General features: G+C 35.8%; 1 pseudogene; it reads right to left on the bottom strand.

Annotated features, from left to right (window-relative positions):
- Positions 1–5,002: 5,002 nt before the first annotated feature.
- On the bottom strand, positions 5,003–22,216 carry LOC132604124 (uncharacterized; annotated as a pseudogene).
- Between the last annotated feature and the right edge of the window lie 1,853 nt (positions 22,217–24,069).

Genomic DNA, 24,069 nt, shown 5'->3' with positions numbered 1-24,069 from the left:
TAAATAAAGCTATCATTTAAAGATGCACGAAAATAAAATGCGATGTGTATGCAGTGGTGGATAAAATACCGAGAAATGCGAGTCTCAATAATATTAAATAACTGTAACGAATGACTAGTGGTAATAATACTGCTAATAATAATAATACTAATAATTAACAACAACGATAATGATAAATGATGACGGTAATACTGATAATGCTGATGATAACAGTGATAAACATAATAATAGATATAATAATAATAGTAGGTAACAAATATTGACAGTTAATAACAAAATAACAATAGGAATAATGATAATAATTAATAATAATAATACTAACAACAATAATAATAATAATAATAATAATAATGACGATAACGATAATAAATAACAATTGTTGATAAAATCAATGATAATAATTAATAATAAAAAATAACGATGGTAATGATGAATAATAATTAATAACAAAAAATAACGCTGATAATAGTGATTAGTAATTAACAATAATAATAATAATAATAATGATAATGGAAATAACAAGAAATGATTAATGACAATTAGTAATAATGGTAATTTAAGAATAATAATAATAGTCGTTAACAATAATAATAATAATAATAATGATGATAATAATAGTTGTAACAGAATAATGAAACGTCGTCATTGATAGGGACTAACAACTATAGTAAACATAATATATATTATTATTTATTTATTTTTTATTATTATTATTTATTTATTTTTATTTTATTTTAAATATTAGAAGCGCAAATATGTATTTCGGAGGAGAGGCGGGACAAAATTGGGTGTCAACAGTGACTACTCATAAAAGGTAATGTTTCTATTCCCTAATCATTTATAGTTGTGAATTGATGAATTCTTGGGAGAAAAAAATAAATGGGTTTGATAGAGAGAATTATATGAACTATGCTAGAGTTGTTGGATTGTTGACTTGAGATTGTTGTATTCATATGGGTGATGAAGAATGATGTTAATTACATCTAATTGAGATTGTAGAATTAGCTAGAAGTAATAGAATGGGGATTTGGTGAAGAAAACACCATTAATGAGGGTTGTGGAGCTTCATGCCCACCAAGTGTTTGATAAAATGCTTAGATGAACAAAGCATGGATATTGTTGCTAATATAGAATCCCTATGACCTGTATTGCTATAGATTAAAGTTGAAGGGATTGGAGGACATTGTGATACGCTCAAAAGCAGGAAGTTAAGGTATGTAGAACTTTCATCCACATGTGGGAATCTCTACGTTCTTCCCCATGATCCGTTTGGTAAAATCTATGAAGTTCAAATCCTAGGGCATTAAACCCAACATATTGGTAGCCCGTAATTATGTATGTATGTATATGAATTTTGTATCTATGTTCGTTATTGTATTCCTAATCTTTCATTACGGATATTAGGAATCCTAGCTTAATCCATGAATCATGAATTATTCCTCATGTGTTCTCATTATGTTTATATGAAACTGTATGATTTTATTTTGCAAGTTACAAGCATGTTTTCAAGTCAATTACAAATATATGATTATGAACTATTGTATTACTCATAAATCAAGAACATGTTTACAAGCTATTTCATGAAACCATGTTTACAAGTTATTTTTAATGAAATCATGATTACAAGACAAGTACAAGTTAATTCACGAAAGTCATAGGCTTCTTAGCCAACTATATTATGTTCATGTTTTGGGAGTTGCACGAATTACCGAGAAGGCTCAGATAGCCTGAAACTATGTAGCCACCATAGGACAAGGATCACTCCGCCCAGTTAGGACGATACCTTAATTTTACATTGAATGGATCCATCAGGCACGTTACCACCTTATACCCTGGCAAGGTATAGGGGCTCTGCTGGTCCGGCGAGGTACCAGACTCCACGTATCCACGTGGTGATATCATGTGTCGGTTTATGAAATGCTCTCCCTACTTATCATGTTTTACTCATGTTATATATATATATATATATATATATATATATATATATATATATATATATATGTACTCATGCTCATGCTCATGCTCATGTTCATGTCCAAGTTTTCAGTTTCAGTTCTTATCATGTTATTCCATGTCCCATGTTGTTTCTTTCGGTTGCTTTACATACCAGTACATTCAATGTGCTGACGTCCCCTTTTATTGCCCGGGGGCCTGCATTTCACGATGCATGTACGGATTTACAGGACGACGCTTCTGCTCATTAGGATTTGCACGTACCAGCTTATTGGTGAGCCCCATCTCATTCGGGGTTTAGACATTGTATTTCTTTATTTAGTTTTGCATCTAAAGGTATGCTGGGGGCCTTGTCCCAGTAAGTATGTTTTCCAGTCAGACGGATGATAGAGGTTTCATAGACTAGACAAGTCAGTTATGTCATGTCAGACATTCGGAGTCGTATAGCCATTTTGGCTCATTCATGTTATTTCCGCACTCATGTTTAAAAAAAGTATTTTATTAAGTATTATGACTTACTACGTTTTATAAAGGCTCATCATACATTCACGTTATATTCCGCTTATGTTATGCATCATGATGATTCAGCAAGCCATGTGGTTCGCTCGGTCACATGCAGTCAGGCACCGAGTGCCGTGTTACGTCCAGGCCATGGTTCGGAGCGTGACAATTTTTACCAAAGCTCTCGGCAAAACTCAGTTTGACTTCTTGCTTTTCAAGTTGGACATTTTTGATTCCCATGCTCCAACTTGAGGGGGGTATTGCGGTATAATATCTTGATATTATTTGGTAGCATATTTGTAGGGAGATAATTACCATATATTGGTTAGTTTCCTTGTTTCACTAATTACCATATATTGGTTAGTTTTCTTGTTTCACTAATTACCATATATTGGTTAGTTTCCTTGTTTCACTAGGATCTTAGTTTCCTTGTTTTACTAGGATCTTAGTTTTCTTGTTTCACTAGGGTTCAAGATTGTATCCTATATATATTCTCTCTTGGTGAATGAATGGACAAGTCAAGATTGTATAGTTTCTACAAATAATTTGTCATGGAACTGAATCATAGTGCATGCATGCCCATCTCCACCACAACTTTTAATTTTTAATCTCCACCACAACTTTTAATTTTCTTTGCATATGACTAAAAACAAAAAGAGAGGCTATGTACATGGTAAGAGGGTATATTTATAGAACATGAAGATATTTTTTAGTTTATAAAATATATCAATAGACTTGTTACAAAATCTATACGAATTATGTAAATTAAAAAGAAGCAAATAAAACACATTAAATGAGGTAAGGAAATCATTTTAGTTATTTTATCCACTTTTCTCTCTCCATTCAAAATTTAGAGATATAGTTCCCTGATTTTCTCCAACTTTTGCTTCCTTATTTCATCCACTTTTCTCTCCCCATTCAAAATTAAGAGACATTATTACATAATTTTCTCCAATTTTTACTCAAAAAGTCCATTATAATCGGTAATTTTTATGTAAATATTTCATATACCAAAAAACATATATGTATAATTTTCATATTCAATATGTATAACTGTATAGATTCTTATAATTTTTATATACGAAATATGTATAAAAATTATATGTGTATTTTGATTATTATAAAGTACACATAAATAGTATAAAATCTAATCAAAGTATGTACAAATTTTGAGAAAAATATGTATAATAAACTTGTAATTGATATAAACCAGATTCCATACAAAGTTCATACACCAGAAAATAAATATATATTAATTTTTGTATGCAATATGTATAAATGTATAAATTCGTTATAATTTTTACGTATGAAATATGTATAAAAGTTGTATATATATTGTGATTATGATAAAGAACATATGAATTGTATAAAATCTAATCAAAATATGTATAGATTATGAGAAAGTATATATGTATAATAAGTTTTCTGATTGATACAAACCAAATTCCATCCACATTTCATACACATACCAGTTTTCTATATTTTTAAGACTAATTGATATCGAATTTGTTCGCATTTCATACACATTGTGCCGCATATATCTAAAAAATGTCATATAGCAGACTCCGTACACACTTCATACATATATTAGTTTTCAACATTTTCTAAAACTACAGTTTATATAATTTATACAGATTTTCAAAACACACAATGATCATATATATCTCAAAACGATACAAATCAATTTTTATATACAATTAATACACAAGTTAGTAATCAAAAATACTTTGTAATATTGGTTTGAAAATTTATACTAGGAGAGAAGATGGATTTTAGGTATGAAATGGTGTCTATCATAGAGGGAGAAAGAGGGAGAGAAATATTTTTAAAAAGAAGAAGAAGCTGAATGGTAAGTATCCTAGAATTAAGTCCACATTTAAAATCAGATTTTCTTCCTTAAAAAAAGCCTAAAATCGTGGGTATCTCATTAAGCTCAAATCTGGTATACTTTGTAATTTTGTTAATATGTTTTGTAAATAAGGAAAAATATTCTTATGTTTTGTAATATGGAGTCTTCAATAGGTATTATTAGATCATTTTCCCTTCTTATATATTCCTTTGTTCTTGCTATATTGCTCGTATTTCCAAACATGTACTATTTTATCAATTGTACATGCATTCACTAGTAACCTAATTGTTAGGAAATGAATTGAAAATAATTACTTGTACTTAATAATAAGGGTAAAATAGGTATAAAATTGTAAATTAGCTTTTAATTTTTCAAACTGGACAAATAAAAATGGACATCTATTTTTAGCAAACAAGTAAAAGTGGACCGAGGGAGTATTATTAGTAGTGTAATTATTTTACATAGCTCAAGGTAGAAGGAAAAGCCAATGGACGAAATGAGAACCCAACAACTTCAAAGATGCATAGTAATTCTACCAAGAGTCTGATCACGTTTAAGTGAATGAACACTACTTTCATGGGATGACTTAAGTTTATATAGGTGATTAGTCAAACGACTTCGTGATTTTTTTTCCTTAAAGAAAATAAATATTAAAAAAATAGACATATTTACACAATGTGACTTTCCGGTGAAGAGGTGTCAATTGACTTCCCTTGAACAAGGATAGCTTCGCCCTGGGGCACTATAACCCATTTTACACGCCCATGTCTCAATAAATCAGTCAACACAACCTGTATTATCGAGATTGAGATTATTGACACAAGTGGCACCTTTGCCAAAAGATTGCTGGTATTCACTTGTTTTGAATTCCAAAATAATACTCCATGAGCACTATGGATTTAAAACAATACTTTACCACCTATGCCATGTTTCAACTATGATGTCAAAAACTAAACTGTACTTTTCACATTTTCATGGCCAAGGACATGAGAATCTCTGCTCAATCCACGTTTTACTGAGCTGGAGCGATGGTGAGCTTTGCTATCATTCTGCATTTCATGCACATACATCGGCAGTTGAATGATCTCATTGATCTCCTTCAATAAAACTTCTTCAGTGATGTTGTCAGTAATACTTCTCAGCACCTGAATTTTGTTGTACAGGAACCGAAATTAATCTAATATATGAGAAATTTTGGAAAAGTTTCTACTAAAGTACCAAGGCCACGTATCAATAAATCAACTGTGTAAACTTAGTATTTGCCATTAAAGTACCTTTTGGTACGTGTTGTAACTATTTGGAGTTCCTTTATCAACTCTAGTCCTCATCCACACCCATTCTTGGTTATTGGAACCGAAAGAACACTCTATAATTTTACCCGAGTAGTCTGACGGGTTAGAACCATCTGTGACCGTGAAAGAAACCAATTTAAGGATAAGTAACAGAGGTAAACACCCAATCAAGCAGGAAAAGAAAAAAAAAAGTGTCCACGGGATACAAATAACGCACAAGAAAACTGCTCAGGACAACAGATTTGTCATTTCTCCGGATATTTATATAGTATCAGTAACTCCAAGCAACAAGAACCAACCATTGGAAATACCATCTTAAAGAGCTAAGAGAAGACACAAAACTGTTGTATTCCTGTTAAAAGCCTGAGAGGTGAACATCCTATTCGGACTAGCATGATCTTGTTAGTCCGAAATTTTCACATAAAGATTAATGTGACACCCTAAATGTGGATTATCTGGTTCGCAGTTACGTGAAACATGGGGGTTCCCATAAATGTGCTACCATGGTTACTTTTCCTGAAAATGTAAACAAGCTTCTATGGCCCCTTGAACCATTGAGAACCTCATTGTATACTGCAAATAATCCCCACTAACATGTCCGACCGACCTTTTTCAACTTTAGCAACTGATTCAATTTCAAGTTCTGGATGAGCTATGGTCTAAATACTAAGCATCAACTATCAAAGAACAAAAGGTAAAAGAACACGAATATAGGTGTCTTGAACTTAGTGGAAAACAGGATCCAAAAGGAGGATCGGTTGCCAAATAGCAATGTTGCCTTTAGTTTTTAGTCACAGCAATAAGTACCAACAGAATTTTTTATCCACATCCTTACTACTACTTAGCACCTCAGAAGCACCAAAAAGGAATCTTAGCAATCGAAAGAGAGTGAGTCGTGAAATAGACTCCACTAGATCATACAATTGATGCAGGTTAACACAATCATATAGTAGAACCACATCCAATTCCCCCAGAAAACACCATACACCTAGAAGTTTTACTAAGCAATCACATCCACCCAGGTCACGTAAAATATACAAGACATATAAAACCTAAACATTTTCTTTTTCCTTTTTTGGTAAGTCAATAAAAACTAAACGAATATGGGATGCAGATGATATTCACCTCTTATATTCAAAACCAAACCCCATATTAAGGGAACCTTCTGCATGATACCATGAGAGGTTAACTGATATAACTGGGGATTTCTAACCTGGGAAAACGACTCTAAGACCTCTCAGAGGTTTCTTCCCATGTAGATAAAGCTTTTCACTGCCGTCGACCACCTGTATATGATCAGAGATTGTCACACTAGATCCCAAAATAAGAGCAGGAAACATGATTTGTTTCACAAAGACTATTCCACTTGAACCGTGGAAGACAAATGATATTTGACAGCTAAATGGCAGGGAGAAAACCAGAATAAGAAAGCAAAAGGACAAAGAGGAAATGGAAACAGCTCTATTCACTAAGAGAGCAGAGAAAACAACCTCAAATAGAAAGTCAACCGAGTTCATTTCAGGGTATTTCCACTTCAAGAGACCTTCATGCGTGAGAGGCACATAAGGATCCTTCCAACCCTAACACGGAAAGAAAACAGTAACTGAGTGTCCAGAACCTAAAATGATTACACATGCATGATTTATGTGGCTCTGTTACTGTTAGCCATAAACATGTCATTTGCAACTAAATGATTGAGGATGTGCTAACATCTCTAATACTTCTCGGCAACACAACAGTAAACGTTGAAAACCTCTTCAAATAGAGTTCCCAATAAAGCAATCAAGACATACATGTCATACAACTTGGAAACATCGGAGGTGATGTAAAAGCCTAGCTCCTCAGGGAAAAATCTAATACAACAGTAGAACAAGAAGAAATTCAATACAATGACTAAAGATTTGTCACTCGTTGAAACCTGAAAAATAAGACCATCTGCTTTATGTGAAAGCTTTGGAATAGTTTCTTTGAGAAGTTTCCTGACAGTAGAGAGCAGCCAAAAACCCTTCCTCCTCACCTGGTAAACTTTAAGAGATCAACAGCCACTTTGGCTAGAAAAAATATGATACTAGAAACTAATTTACAGCGAATGTTATGATAATATATTCCAAAGTCGATGAAACATACCCCGAAAGGCTCCCACTCGTATCTATAAGGGTTTCTACTCTGGGATATATGTTGACGTTCACGTTCAAGTTCAAGTACACGTTCATGATTCCTTGGCCCGATCACTTCTTTTTCAATCATTCTCCACCGTTCACAAAATGATTGCTGTAAAATACCAAAATAGAGAACGAGCAATATCAATGGACAGATAATGTTTGTTGAAGAAATCCTGTAATCAAGCCAAACAAAATGACGTGAAGTGGGTAAAGCTTAACCAGAGTTGCAAGTGAGAAAGATATTTGAGATACATAGGTTTCTTGGTCTCCAAGACATTTATTTCTTTTACTACAGGAAGCCATAATCACACACCACAATCTGCAGCTGATTAACAGAACAAGATGATCGAAAGTATAGGAAACATGCTTGAGCTTTTCTTTCTCCATGAGTAAATGGTGCCTGGACAAGCAGTGGAAATATGATGCTGCATGTATTTAAGTACATAAGTTATACTGATAAGCATTGGACTGATACGAAGCGGTTGTGTCTTTCTTTCACTCAATCCTATTAGGGTGTTGGAGCTCTAGTTGCAGTAACACAAAACAACTTTTTAAATTTATCAAAAGGAGAAAGCATTGTCGTATGCTGGAGGACCCGACTAGTTTGGGATTGATTGATTGATGACTGTACCACATGGTTGAGATGCACCTCAAATACCATTAAGAAACAAACTTCAACTAATCAAGGCAGTAAATGCCTCATACTAGTGGTGACACGAAAGCCAGCTGGAGCTCTCTCACATGATGAAAACCACGTAAATAAGTTCCAAGCCATTCCCAAACCAACAGCACATTTCCTCCACTTTAAAAATTCTAATCAACTATGTGTCCCTGCAGCTCCATTATCTATAAAGGGGCCATCCATTCTACATTTGAGTTACGATGCTGGAAACAACAGATTTCTCATTATTAATAGATAAAAAACCCACCGCTATTATTATTGTTAAATACTCTCTCCCCTGTAAATAATGCTATTTCCCTCCTAGATTTCATCAATTCACTTAATCTAGCTTAATCCTTGACTTTTTGCTTTTTTGGTTAGCTCCCTGGGCCTGAATTTTGTAACAATGCAATGGAGCTAACATCTGATATGCTAAACTTACTGGAATTTCTCAATGTTTAATATAATCAAGTCCAGCTTTTTGTACTTTCTGTAGTACCTCCTTGGTACTGCTTATCAATAAAACTTTACCTTATCAAAACAAAAAACCAAATAAAAAAACAAGTATCCTAATAGTGTGAAGGTATTTTTGTCATCTATAGATACTGCCTTACTGCTAATATTATTCCACAGGAAATTAACAACTAAACACGTGAGAACCAATGCAGAATCTAATACTGGGATAATTCCTAGGGATACAGAGAACCAGAAGACCCTATGGATAAAGCCAAAATTAATTTTTTCAAAAAGAAAAGGGAAGTGGTTTCCTCAGAAGAATCCAACCTCTATGAGAGACACACCGTTACACGTGAGAACCAATACAGAATCTAATACTGGGATAATTCCAAGTGATACAGAGAACCAGAAGACCCTATGGATAAAGCCAAAATTAATTTTTTCAAAAAGAAAATGGGAAGTGGTTTCCTCAGAAGAATCCAACCTCTATGAGAGACACACCGTTAAGGGCCATCATATATTAAATTAGGTATCTCCTTTCCTGCTTCTGTATGTCAGGCAAAGTATCAATTATCATCTCCCCATCAAGTAAAGTGAAATGGTGGAACTTTTTGGCTAAACCCTGAGAGAAAATGAGAATTTCATACGATAAACATAAACAGAAAAAATCGAACAAGTTAGATATAAAAGCGAGAAAAAGAAAAGATCATAACATCCTGATAGCTGAGCGGCATACTTCATCAAAGTGTCCGCATGGAAATCTCATCTGAACCCTTCGGAAGTTAAAGTTTCTATCGATTAAGAAACAACCATCCATCGTGATCAGCATCATATACCGTGTCCCATCAGCCTTCCACGTGGCATAGTAGTAGCGCTGCCTTAATATTTGCAACTTTTCCCTGCAGATCATGACAAAGATTACCTTGTGATCAACTCTAATTGATGGGTTTTCTCTGTCCTTGCTTTGTGCTGGATGCTACCAATGATTGTAAGGCAGTTGGCCAGTTTAATAAATAAACAATTGTTTCTCAAAGATTATTAATACCCATGTCCGAATCCATATGAGGTTCAAATATGATGATACAATAAAGTTATCGTCCATGAGTTAAATTTATATAAGAGATCTAAGGAAAATACATTAACTACTCAACAAGACATTAGATGGGCAAGCTATCATGCAAAATAAAGAATACTATTAGCCGAATAAACAAGCAAAATATAGTAGATAACACTTATCCCCCATGTCGTGACCTCCAGAGTTAGAAACTGTGTTTACTGCACAGACAAAATAGGCCCACTGCCGCACTAAGCAAGTTGCCCAGTGGCATGAGGAACTATTTCAGCACAATGTTTGTCACCGTGTAAAGAACGCAAAATGAAAAAATAGAAAGGAAAGGGGCTCTGAGATTTTAAAACCTTCCATGAAGGTTGAAGGGTTCTTAAAAGAAAAGACACATAAAGTTGGCAACTTCTCCCCCCAGCAGAGGCAGCCCCTTCGATGAGCCACAGATCCACTAGAACTAAGGTCGATCCACTAAAACTAAGGTAATTGATACCGAAATAAACAGGTGTGATTTGTAGATTATTTGGAAGGTTACAAGAATCAGGAAGTTTCAGTCTGAACATTTAAAGTCATCCAAAAACTTGATTGTTATATGATCCCCACCAAAAACAAAACCCTCTATCTGATGGCATAGTCATATTATTTTCAGGATCTGATCAAACTAATACACAACTAAAAGTGTGGTGTAATATAAGCTAATGTCAGCAGACATCCAAGAAAACATAGTTGCTACATCCACGGAAATACAGCTAAAAATACTTGGGAGAAAAGTGTGCAGCTTCTTCAGTACTAATATGAAGGCCAAGGGACACTTCCATGGTTTGTAGATAAATTAGCTAATGAAGTTCAGGCAAGGATTCCAAATGGCGGATTAAAAAGAAGCAGAATGAATGGCAGCAGTTTAGCTTTTTTGCGCATATTAGGAACAAAGTCCAGGAAGCACTGAGAAAAGAAGAAAAAGATAAAACTTGCCGCTGTATCGATACAATTTATTTTGTTTGATTTTACAAATGAAAAATATGACTACAAAAAAGAAGGGGAAATAAAATAGTTCAGAAGAGAGGCCAGCAGGATCATCATTAGAGAGAAGAAGGAAGAGAAAGAAACAAAAGAAGAATTGGGCGAGAGGACTCTTCAAGTCTTGAATTAAGAAAATGGATTTCCTTTCCTCCTCGTTTGGCTAAATTTTTACTTTTATATATATATATATATATATATATATATTTGATAAGTATCTTTACTTATATATGTACGACCAATGTGCAAACAAAAAACTTTGAGCCTTTTGTTTATGTAACTTAACTTTATTAGCACTAATACAAAGTGTGTCCCTTCTACTACTAAAAACTTGTGGCCTATTTTCTTTATTTGAGAATCAAGAGTCCTTTATAATCTAAAGCCCCAAGAAACAAAGAGGAAAAGTTTGACCCCCCAAAAAAAGAGGAAAAGGAATAATGTAGAGAGCCAAGAATAGGTGAAAGAGCCAAGGCTGACAAGGGACTCACTATGTTCTACTTGTCACATTAGGAGTTAGTTCCACACGACTGTTGTTGGTTGTGTGAGACTCAAAATAAAATGTCTCTGCGAGTTACTCAATTCACACTTAGGTATACAGTTTTCAGCTTGATATGCCAACTGGAAATCCTTAAATGTTAGGGACACCTTCTAAACTAAATATCTACTCGAAGAGACGTGAGGCTTGATCATATCCCATCTTTGTCATAAATATATGGCTATTGCTCACATCCACATGATGAAAGAGGTCAGAAATACCACAATCGACATGTTAAAGACAATCAACATGTTACGTACATCACACAGCAAGGTTTCTATTGTCATTTCAGCACCATCCAAGAAATGTAGATGAACATCATGCATCATGAATGGAATTTTATCTATGTTAAGAGTCCTTTAAGACGCTATGCTCTTTCAGATAGTAAGATTCGCTTAACTTCATAAGGAAAACTGAAAGATTGAGCATAATAAAAAATATAGAGAATGAGGTATTACGTGCGTGTAGAATTTTTTTTTTTAAAAATAAAAAATAAAAAATTCATAATGTGTAATTCCTATTCTGATTTAGGTGGACCAAGAGTGAGGATTTACTTGTTCTTTTCTATTTGTGGCTAAACAGAGGCTTCTCATATGCATGACTAAGCACAAAATGCTAGACTTAAAGTTACGCAGACAGCTAAAAAATATAATGAAGTTACAGTTTCCTGAATAAGAACTGGAAGCAAACCTGTTAAGAGAGACTGGATGTGAACCAGGAAACTGTGGGCCTCTACCCTGAAAGACAAATACATTAACGGATTTATGAGTTAGGATAGAACAGGAGACACATCAATGATTTGCAGAAAGTAATCTTCATAACAGAAAGTGAGTTCATAGCCAGACCAGAAAATAAACAGCAACGCACATTAACAACAGAAGAAATCTTTGTATAAAAATTCCAATTCAACTATCATAGAAAGATACCAAATGAACAGACTGCAAAATTTCTACCCTTGGGGTCATTTTCAGTGCTTTATAACAGAACTGTTGCAAATATTTTTCCTGCTCTTGTGGAATTGCATCTCCCAGAATGTCATCATTTGACATTAAAATTTGTCTTTCACGGTTATCCTGAAAAGGCAGAAAATGAGTTATCAGGAAATCTAAAAGCTCTGTTGAGTAGATAAACCTCACTGCAAAGCAAAAGTATAAAGACCAAAACTCCAACATGTTGATACAAAGATGTAATCAGAAGAAGCTAAAACCGTGATATCAGCATTATCATGTTGAAAATTTCTACTCCTAGGTTGACCTCACCATTTGAATAGATTACTACATTGAGTTTTCTAGGAAATTGTTTTAGACAATAGTCAGAAATGTAAAAAAGTGGAGCAGCTAGTTGGTAAGACGTCAAATCAAGTTTGAGGCAGTGTAGGTTTTTATTATTTTTTATTATGAATTTTTCCACAGAGAGAGACTTTTCATTTAATGAAAGAGGTCATGTTTTCTGGGGACAGACCAAAGAGAAAGTAAAATCTGGTTTATCAGTATGGAAGAAGTAGTAGATTAGGCCAGATCAAGCAAGAACAAGCCAATCTTTAAAGCATAGCATGAGTTCACATACCGCAAGCGGGATGTAGTATATAATCAAGACTGACTATAGTTTCAGCATGCCAAAGACCCTTTCCCTCTCTTAAATACACTCCTTGAAACCCTCAATCCTCCCTCTCTCCATCTGCATTGCCTCCTGTCTCTCTTCTATCTCCCCCCCCCCCCCCCCCCCCCCTCCCAATAGCCCTTATTCCCTCTCTTAGCCCAACCACACTCTACACCACTAGGCCCACCTCTCTTGCTCAACTCTGGCTCTGACAGTCAAGTTTGGCCTTTGAGAATCTAAACTTTCAAACAGTAAAAGGTGAACCAAATTGAAAACCAAAAGTATATATAGTTCAACGTGTGCCAACACTCTCTCTTCTGTGAATATGCTATCCTCCAAGCTACACATTCTGCAACTATTTTTTTTGGTAAGAAGCACCAAAGGTTGAAAGCTTAAAAGGGGGCAGTGGTGATAACATATAAAGACCAACATGTACTCTTTCCAGTGAAAAGATTAGAGAAAAAGGATGACTAGCCTGGTTTATCTTTTAGAAGGTCAGCAAATATGACACCATTAGGAGGTGCATTTTTCTACTTTCCTGATCCCAAACATTCTTTACCAAGCTGGAATGCTTTTTCTAAGTTCTAAGCTATGTTCGGATCCTCCAAAACTTCCGCACACCCTTGTCAGATGCTTCAAGAATGCATAACTTTGGAAGATCCAACACACACCCTAAGTAAACTAGATATCATCTTGAGCAAGTCTATCTTTAATTAGAAGGGCAATGAATAGATGATAGCATGAAGGAACAAAAGCTGCAAATGCAAATAAGATATATAGCAAAGTACAGAGTTATGAGGAATTATATAAGAAATTTGTCTATCTGACAAGAACCAACAATCCACCTCCTCCTTCCTTTTTTAAAAGTATAAAATCTATATCGTCACATTTAGGCATCCAGGTTGGACAAAAAGAAGGAAATGGAAGATATGAACCAAAATTCTTCAGCACTAATTTGTTTTTCCACACTCAATTAAATGGATAGATAAAGGAGCATCAGAGATCATTTTCTTATTATCATTCCAGAACTGGAATGAAAATGGGTCAAAAAGAGCAAATTATATACAGGACTCATATTCTGACCCAAAACTGGTTTGGGATTGAAGGATAATTGATTGATTTTTACTGCGAGGATTCTAAAGAAAAGAAGTCATCACTCCAAGAATACCATATCAACACTAGGTGGTTCAAATTTCATCGAGGCAAAAAGAAGGCATACTCAATATTAAGACCAGACATGGAAGACATCTCATGGCTGACGGAAGGAGACTCCCATAAGGTGGTTCAAGTAATCTAGCCTTGACAAGGTTGAGGCTTAATGGCCAGACTATGCTTTTAAGAAGCTGTGGCAGTACTTCATCCCAAGTATTCCAAGGTCACTAATCAAGAGTTTCTCATTTACAAGTTCCATTGGCAAAAGACCAGGAATGTCACAAATTTGTGGTTTTAATAATCATGCTTAATATGGCACCCAATCAGGTTTTAATACTTTCTCACCATGTAAGTATCAGAAAGGGATGGGTTTCTCATTCTAATGTTTAGAGCCACTAGAATAGTAGCACTTCAGTGTGCATATTCAAATTCAACACCGCCCTGTTTGAAACCGAAGACATAAGCTTTCGGCAAAGAAGGAACTAACCAGACACACCTATTAATAAAGTGTCAACAATCAAGGGGGGAGGTTCTCTTGCAGAAATACATACAGGAAAAGGAACCGCAGGACCTCCGTCGTTTCCTTCATACGGCATAGCATCGGCATTCAAATCAAGTTCGGAAGATCTTTTCCACTCAGGTGTTGGAGGGCAAACAAACATTTCAGGCTTTTTCTCATGATAAATGGCATATAAGGCATCAATATAGTCTGGCTTATAGATCCCAGGAGGGCGAGCATCAGAAAAGATTTTGATTGCCTGCATAAAAATACTCTGATTACTAAGAGATATGTGGTGTAATTAGATGCAAGACTGATGTAGCATAGAAAAACTTTTCACCTGAGTGACAGATATCGGCCGCGTACGCATAAGGTAATGAATGATCATAAAGCCAGTGCGATTATGCCCATGTGTGCAATGGACAAGAATGTACTTCTTCCCACCTTTCGTATTCTTCGCATCTTTCTGACGGACAAGAAATTCTGAAACCTGATAGTAAGACATAAATATTACTCCCTCCGTCCCATTTTATGTGATGTTGTTTGATTGGCAACGGGATTTAAGAAATAAAGAAAGACTTTTAAAACTTGTGTATCTAAAACGGGCGATAGATATTTGTGTGATATCAGCTCATTACGGATAAAAAGGGAAGTTTATAGCTAGATTTTATCTAAACATAGAAAGATATCATACTTCATGGGACGGACTCAAAAGAAAAGTGCGTCACATAAATTGCGATAGAGGGGAGTATTCAGCATTCAGTGAGGATGTGAAATCATTAACTCTTTTCACTTAAACAAAACAATACTCAGATGGCTGCGCTCTTCTCATTAACGATTTAGGTTCCTAATCCGTTATCAAAACACCTTTCCTATATATTCTGACAGTATTCCTTTTCTTACTGAGACAAATTCTGACAAGATACAATTTTCATTGTAAATACAGTATTCTCGCAACTTAGGCTCTAAATATCCGGAAAAATCTTATATCATGGATGTTTAAGTTTATAAAGCTTTGATCATTCTCTCATCCTTTATTGTTTTTTTTTTTTTTCATTTTTTTGGGGTTGGGGGAGGGGGTTTGAGGACGGAAGTTGGGGGAAGCTAGGCTGTGACATCTTCTGGTAATTGGGATAACCCAAGGAGGAGATGCAGGCTTCAAACAATGTTCCTTTTCCTATTAACAGAATAACATAGCCCCAGTGCACTAAGCTCTCGCTATGTGCGGGGTGCAGGACAGTGCCAGACCACATTCGGTCTACCAGCATTACCTTGCAACTTTGCAAAAGTTGTTCCCACGACTTGAACACGTGACTTCCTGGTCACACAACTACAACTCTTACCGTTGCACCAAGGCTCCTTTCAAAAAAATAGAATACATTTATAATATTAATATAGACATTTATATGACATCTACCTTACCTTTTCAAAATAGTTTTTGCTCATTTCTATTCCCAAAAGATCAAACTAACTACGACTTGTACTTTCCACTTGATTAACAAACAACAACAACAACATACCCAGTGATTCCCACAATGTGGGGTCTGGGGAGGGTAGATTGTACGCAGACCTTACCCCTACCTTAGGTAGGGAGGCTATTTCCGGAAGACCTTCGGCTCAAGAAAAAGCATAGGAAAGAGTTGATTAACAAACAACATATATTAATAATATACCAAGTGTAACATTGGTCTTGGTCACTTGGTCACTACCCAGTGTAATCCCACAATAGTGGGGTCTGGGGAGGGTAAGATGTACGCAGCCTTACCCCTACCTGGGTAGGGAGGTTGTTTCCGATTGACCCTCGGCAACCCTCCTCCTTTATCCGGGCTTGGGACCGGCAATGTGAGCGAGCTCACACAGGCGGAGTTACCAAGTGTAACATGTGACAACAAATAAATACGAAATAGAGAGAGCAAGAGCAGATCGAACCGGGGATGATAAAAGTATATAAACAAAATTTTGCAATACTTCTACATGTTAAGTAAAGAAAGCTCATTCCCACACAAAAATTCAAGTAAAACTGCAAATACAAAATATTAAATTACCTTATGGACAAATACATTAACAGATCCATTGTCAGGTACAGAATCACGGCCTTTGCATTGAATCTAATACACACGAATAGTTTACAAATCAGAACAACAAAATTCAAAGAGAAATAATACTGCAAACCCCTGCAAATTTAAACATTAAATTCAACTAATTGTGGGCCAAAGAATGAAATTTAATTAGCTTGGAAGTACATGCGGTCCCACGCGAGAATAATGAAGTACATGAAATTGTTGGCCATACAATTCCAGGATCAGGGAGGAAGAAGCTCTGGATTGAGGACGAGACCAACGTCAATTGGGGCGTGGAAAACTTTGTATCAGAGAACTGGGTTTTAAAGGGGTCTTAGGCTTCATGGAACTGTGTCATGTAGAGTCCTATATTTATGTGTGATGTCCGCCACACATATATATAGGAGGCTACAATGATATTACTAGGATGTCTCTCATTTGTTCATTTTGATCTAGATCGTGCTATAGAGCTCGACTCCAGGATTATTCTGAGCAAGCATTGGCTTCACCGGAAAATGGAGATCGCTTAGCGAAGTGTTGGAGTTCAAAAACCTTCATAGAACGCAGAGCTTGCTCACCGAGCATCATGTTAGAGACCAAATTTTCCTAGAAAATGGAGCTTGCGAAGCGAGCCTTTTGTTCAAGACCGGGCACTATAAAAAGTTCAAGACCGGGCACTATAAAAACTGAAAGTCAGGGAGAGAGAATCCATTTTCTCAAAATGAGATGTTGGTTCTAGGGAAAAAAGGAGCCCATCCAAGACATTTATGTCACTCCAAAGTAGGTCACTAATGGTGTTTTTGGTAGATTCACTCCAACTCCATGAATCACCACTATTAACTTCCAAACACATTGAGTCTCTAGATTTCTTGGAGATTGGCCAAAAAAACTCAAGAACGTGAGGTCTTGACAACTAGGGTCTGACAAAGAGGTAACCCCCTACTTTATTTTTATATATTGCGTTCCAAAAAGATTGTGGAACACATTTGTGTGTTGTTACATATAAGTCCTCTACTTACCTTATATGGGTAGTAGTGCAGCTGGTTTAACCCTCTACTTACATTTACTATGCAGCGGTGTAGAAGTTAGTCTCTATTTACCTAAGGGTTAAGATGCAGCTTGTTTAGTCACTTGTGTATATCAATGTCTAGATGTACTACCAGTAAATGTTATATAAAAGTTATTTGCTTACCATGGGCCTATGGAGCCAACACTTGAAGTTATTTAAATGATTTCTATATTATGGGATGTTATTGCGCATTACACTTCGTCTACTGTCTATACTTGATTTTTCATATTCGCACATATATATAGATATGCATGATTTTGTCAAGACTTGTCCCACCATTCGATGAAGGTAGGCCAAGGACGTATATTGAGTACCTGTTGTATTCGGGCTTCATTTTCATGTTGCCATTTATAGACACAGATGCTAATGGGAAATGCATGCCTGCGAACTAGGATCTCCATCTTCCGCCTATCATTTAGTGAGCTTCAACTTATGTTCGCTGAAGGCTTTATGCTTTTGTTCTTTTGTTAACCAGGGGTCATTTGTCCCATGCAATTTTTTAACCTCATATCCATAGATATCCATGGCATTCTGGGTAGGATTAATATTTTGCATGGGAACTTATATGGCATAGTTGAATGACTCAGTACTTGTATATTTTGATATACTTCATTGAGGCGAAGGGCCAATCTATATATGCTTCTGTACAAATGTTCAACTTATTCTGAAATCCCATTTGATTTATTACTTACATGTTCATGCATATGGGTAGCATTTCATTTGTACTAGCTTGGTTCGCTTGATGTGAGTTAACAGCATTGGGTGTCAGTCACGGTCTCCCCGTAAAGGCGTGACAAATAATCCCCCATCATTGACTATATTACCATGTACCAACCTTTACATGATCGATGCCTTCTTTCCTCCAATCTGACAATGAATAGTACCGAGTTGTATTTGTAAGATGAATCACCATATCAAGCTGAAAATTTTAACATGCAATGAGTTAGTTGTAGTTTGTGCAGATGCTTTGTCATCAAAGTAACCCAAGAGAATTATGGGATCAAAATTAAGGAGGCATCTGGTGATTCTATAATACTAAGTGGCAATAAAAAGAGAATATAAGTTTTTTATCACAGAGATAAAACATATCTAAGACCATAATTAATGAGCAGCAGCTTGTTTTCAAAAATTGATCCGCACTTATCTAAGTTAAAACTAGTCTACAAGAAATATAGCAACTAACTGCACAAAGTAACAAGAAATGCTTCAAACAGCAATACAATTTCTCCTCATGAAAATGTCTACGAAATCAGACATTTTCAAGATAAAATCCATGTCAAGAGGATGAACAAGAACCCATATTCAGGTTAACACACTCATCTGTCTTCCTAAAACTCTCTGTTGACGGAGGACTTGACTAAACGAGTATCCTTTGCCAGGAGGAACAGATTCATTGAAAGTTTCATCTAGAGGAACCTTGGAAGGAATAATGCAACCTATCTCCTGTCCAAATGCAGTACAATCCAACCAACCTGCATAAGCAATCGACGAGATAAATTATGGAAGAGAACTAAGGGAAGTCAACGAGGGGGAAAGGCGAGAGAAACAAGAACACGTGTAAAAATAATTAAAAGAAAGACACAATATATTAAAGTTATGTGCAACCTAACGTTACATGGATGACAAGAATAAAAAACAGAAAGATGGACTATACAGAGAAAGCAGGAATCCACCACTGCTTCTAAAAGTCACAGAGAAAGAGATGAAGAGATAGAGAGAAAAAGAGAGTAAACATGCATAGCTAGTTTTATACAACTAGCACTCTAGATAAAACCAGAAACCTGGAGGAAGTAGTCTGCTTGGCTTCTGTCTCTTTGTCTGAAAACTCTCGCGCATTCGTGGCTGAGATGGATATGCTGTCCGTGGATGAGATGGATATTCTGGCTTATCATCTGGACGTTGTATTTTAAGTCTTTGAATCCTTTCCTCCCGCTCCTAAAACAAAAGGCGTTCAGAAAGAAGGCATGGATTGGAAACTAGAAAAATATTAAAAATTAAAAATAAAATTAGGTCTCCACAATATTAAAATCAGAAGAACATACCCCTATCTATGGGCACTAACTCCCTTGTCCCCTGTCCCTTCCACTACTACAGGGAGAAGCAAATTTTGCTTTCTTTAACCCCCCACCCCCAACACACACACGCGGGCGGGGTGGAGAGGGGGGGGGGGCATGCGCAGAGATGAGATTGGCAGGAAGAGGTACAGTGTGTGGCACCAAAAAAGGGTTCACATCACATTGGTCAGACTGACTTGGAGATGACATGATTACCAGCAATAATGCTGAAATTCCCATTAATCAGAGGATAATCTACTTAACGACCTAAGTGACTTCTCCTATACTTTTTGCTGAACCCCAAACTGCTTGCTTGGCTAAAAGGAGCAAAAAAGCAAAGCAAATACCCAAAATATATATATATTCTAAAATAAGCTAATCTGCGCCCCATGCTTGCTATGCCTAAGGCCCCATCCAAGGATCTTTAGCCAATATATAAGAGTTCAGATTAACATTTTCTGCACACTCGTGGAGGTAGCTTCAACACCAGTATACCAGTAAGACCTCAGCAACTTCAAGCTACCAATAAGCATAGACAACTCAAACTCCAGGATTGTGCTAAGCTTAAGGGTTTAAGATAAATCAACACTTGGACGTATTCAGACAAGGGGAAATTCAACACTTGGGATGCTTTCTCAAGTAACTGTTCGCCTGTTTGAAATATGCCAAAAAATAGCAGTCTTCAAGAAAACTTGGCTGAAAGACATTCTACTGGTTATTACTCTACTGAAAACAAGAAGCAAAGGAACATCCAACATAAAAGAGACAAGAATCGGACAAAGACCGAAAAGAAATATCGAAAAAAGAAGAAGCAAGTTCCAGTAAGAGTACAGCTCAATACTTGATAGAGTGAGCAGCTGCAACAAAGACGTACCCGACGTGCAACCTCCATGGCATTCTCAATATGCTCTGCACGCTCACTATGTTCTACAACAGATTCTTCTGGTTCGTCTTCTAATTGTCGTCCGAAAATCTCTTTGTCATCGCCTGGATGTGGCGACGCATTCAGATCCATGCTGGCAATTCAAGTCTCACCACAAAGCATATGTCAAGGCTCCTATAAGCAATTTATTAGGACCATAAGGGAGCCACCACAGTTCTTTTCCTACAACAAAGATCGTACAGTAAATTATTTAACTGCACTGGCCAAAAAAAAAAACTAATACTCTTTAGATGATAAGCGAAAAGACTAAATCTATTCAAATATATATCACATCATTCAATTATTAAAGCTAATGAAGCAAACAAACATCATAAATTTGGGTACTACAAAGAAATACATCAATGTATTGGATACAAAGGAGACGATACTGGAGTCGAAATGATATCAAACAGAATAACAATTGTCTCGAGTCAAAGTACACAAGCCTTTTTAGTGCCAGAGAAGTAGAGAGAAAATAAACTTATACCCAAAAAGAAATCAAAGTAATATCTTGCAGCACCACAATTTGGTTACCTTTTATGAATGACCATAGTTGTGACACGAGAAGGCAATAAGGGGTAATTATGTCTACATGAGCAGAAACCATACATGAAGAGGAACTAAAGCGTAAGTGTAATTTTTAGAACTCGAGGAAGTGAACGAACCTCGAACAACGAGGATGATCCATGAAATTCACCCTTTGAGACAATTTGTACATTATTGTACACGAGTTATGGGTTCACCTTTATGCTCCCATCCAGAGTTAGCATTTTCAAGCTAATTTTGTTGTTTTGGAAACCGATGCATAATCACGATAAACAATAAAGAATAAAAGACAATGCCAAATATTATGAAGTTGATTGTTTTTTTTTTTTTTTTTGATTTGAGGAAGAGAGAATAGGCATGCATTCAACAGGAAGTTGAACAAGAAGTGTGTTCGTTATGATCCTAATTAAAAGTTCATTAAAAATGAAAAATATCGCATATGGTTCTTTTTTACCAAGTGAAGTATTTCATTAATAACAACAAGGCCGAGATGGCCAGATACAAAAGATATACCCAAAAAGGAGAAACCTACAAAATATGGTTGCCTCAAAGACACCCAATCTTCTATACAAATAGGAACTACATGGGTGCACCAGCAAAGAAACAATAAAGGAGCTTTTTTATTCTCTCAGACGGGTATTGCCTTCAAACAAGTTTCCTGAACCTTTTTAGCCCCTTGCAACCTCCCCCTTTTTCCACCAGCAAAATACCCCTTTTACTGCATCCTCATCCAATTCCCACCTTATGTGAACCTTCTCTCTCGGGGATGCACTCTAGAACCTCTAAATGGTCCAAGAAAGCAAGTTTTGCCCTCCACCACCACCTTAAACCAGTCCCAAATTACTACAATCTATGTCTCAATTTAAGTGTCCATTTTTGGTATTCTGTTATTTACCCGTCTCTTGTTCTTCGGTTAGCATACTATTTTGTGATAGTTACTATTCTTTTTTTCCTATTTTGCCTGCTTTATTATTGCTTTATTCTGAGCCAATGATCTATCGGAAACAACCTCTCTACCTCACAAAGGTAGTGGTAGGGTCTGCATACCCTCTATCCTCCCCAGACCCCACTTGTGGGATTACATTGGGTGTGTTGTTGTTGTTTTAATTTCCTTTTTGGTATGTCTCAAAAAGAGTGTCTTTTTCTATACTTAGTAAGTTTTTTAATTCCAATATTCTACATGGCAAGTTTAAGACCACAAGATTCAAAAATCTTTCTTCGTTTCTTAATTTCCGTGCCCAGTCAAGCTAAGACACTTGAATTCGGATGGAGATAGTAAACAATACCTATTTGCATGTTATGGGCACCCACATTTACCTAAGTGAACTTGTAACACACTTTCTTTACAACCATGTGACTGCCTCTTCCATCTTGCCCACTCAACTTACATTCCATTTAGTCCATTCAAAGTTTCAAACATATGGCATCTTATTTTACCTCACATGGATTTGAAGTTCATTCTACATATAAAATGAATTCTAATTCAGCGCCAAAGAAAAATCAAACAGCACGTGCTCCCCAAATATATCGGAACAATGCAGCCAAAAAAAAAAAAAAAAAAAAAGGAACCCAAACAACAACAACAACATATCTAGTGTACCACAGGTGGGGTCTGGGGAAGTTAGAATGTAGACATACTCAAAACAGTTTGAAAAGGAAATACGGACATGAAAGCAGTAACAACAACAAAATACGCGATACAAAAAGGGTAACAACCACAAAATACTGCGATAACCGAAGCACATGAAACACAAGTGGTAACAGAAAAAAAAAAAAAAAAAAAAAATCCAAAGCTTAATGGAAAACCAATTGCATGAAATCAGCTTGAAAACTCATAATTCTTCACGAGTATAAACTCAAAAATCAAAACCCTATAGAGAGATAAGTGGATTTATGACTTAATACATGATGAAAACAAAGGATTGCCAAAATTTGAAGTTGCATGGGAGAAATAGATTGGATGAACTTACGTCTTTATAGGCTTTGGTCGACCAGGGGTATATTCGTCATTATATATTCTTTTAGGGGTAATGCTGTAATTTAGTCCTCATTACTTAACTGCTGCAATATATACATGTCCATTTCCAAGCTCCATGTCGGTTTAGCTTTTTCAGAAAATGACAAAATACTATTTGCTTGTATTAATGGACATTAAAGCAGAAAAAACATAGCATAGAAAAGTTCATAAATTGCCTGGCTTAAATCTACTCCGGGAAAAAAAAATTATATACTTGATCTCATTTATTCAGATTAGCAAATATTCTTAATGTTTGAGCCCTTCATTGCCAGAAATTGGACATATTATTTTGCCTCTTTCCATATATGTTTAATGCTAGCTTTATTAGCTCCCAACAAATAGTTACAATCTTCAATAATAGCCCTCAAAAGAGTAACATTGTATGTCCTCCTCAGGTCTCATTGATAAGCTTTGATGGCAAGTAGATAGTGTGTTTTCACTTCTAAGATTTATATTCTATTTCTTATTCTAATGGTAATTCTTATATGCTTCATTGTTCTATAACAAGATTTGTAGTAGGACCCAAAAAAAAATGATTTTTAGTAGGTCTCACCTTACTTGAGTACAAAGGCGAATGCACATGCATGTTTAAGTACATGTTTTTGACCGAACCTAATAACTTTAGCTTAAATTAAATATCGGTGCTAAATAATCTACTAGTA

This window comes from Lycium barbarum, chromosome 7 (genome assembly GCF_019175385.1).
Source record: "Lycium barbarum isolate Lr01 chromosome 7, ASM1917538v2, whole genome shotgun sequence".
Lineage (NCBI taxonomy): Eukaryota > Viridiplantae > Streptophyta > Magnoliopsida > Solanales > Solanaceae > Lycium > Lycium barbarum.
Note: the sequence above shows the minus strand (reverse complement) of the source record. Positions and strands in the feature narration are given on the sequence as shown.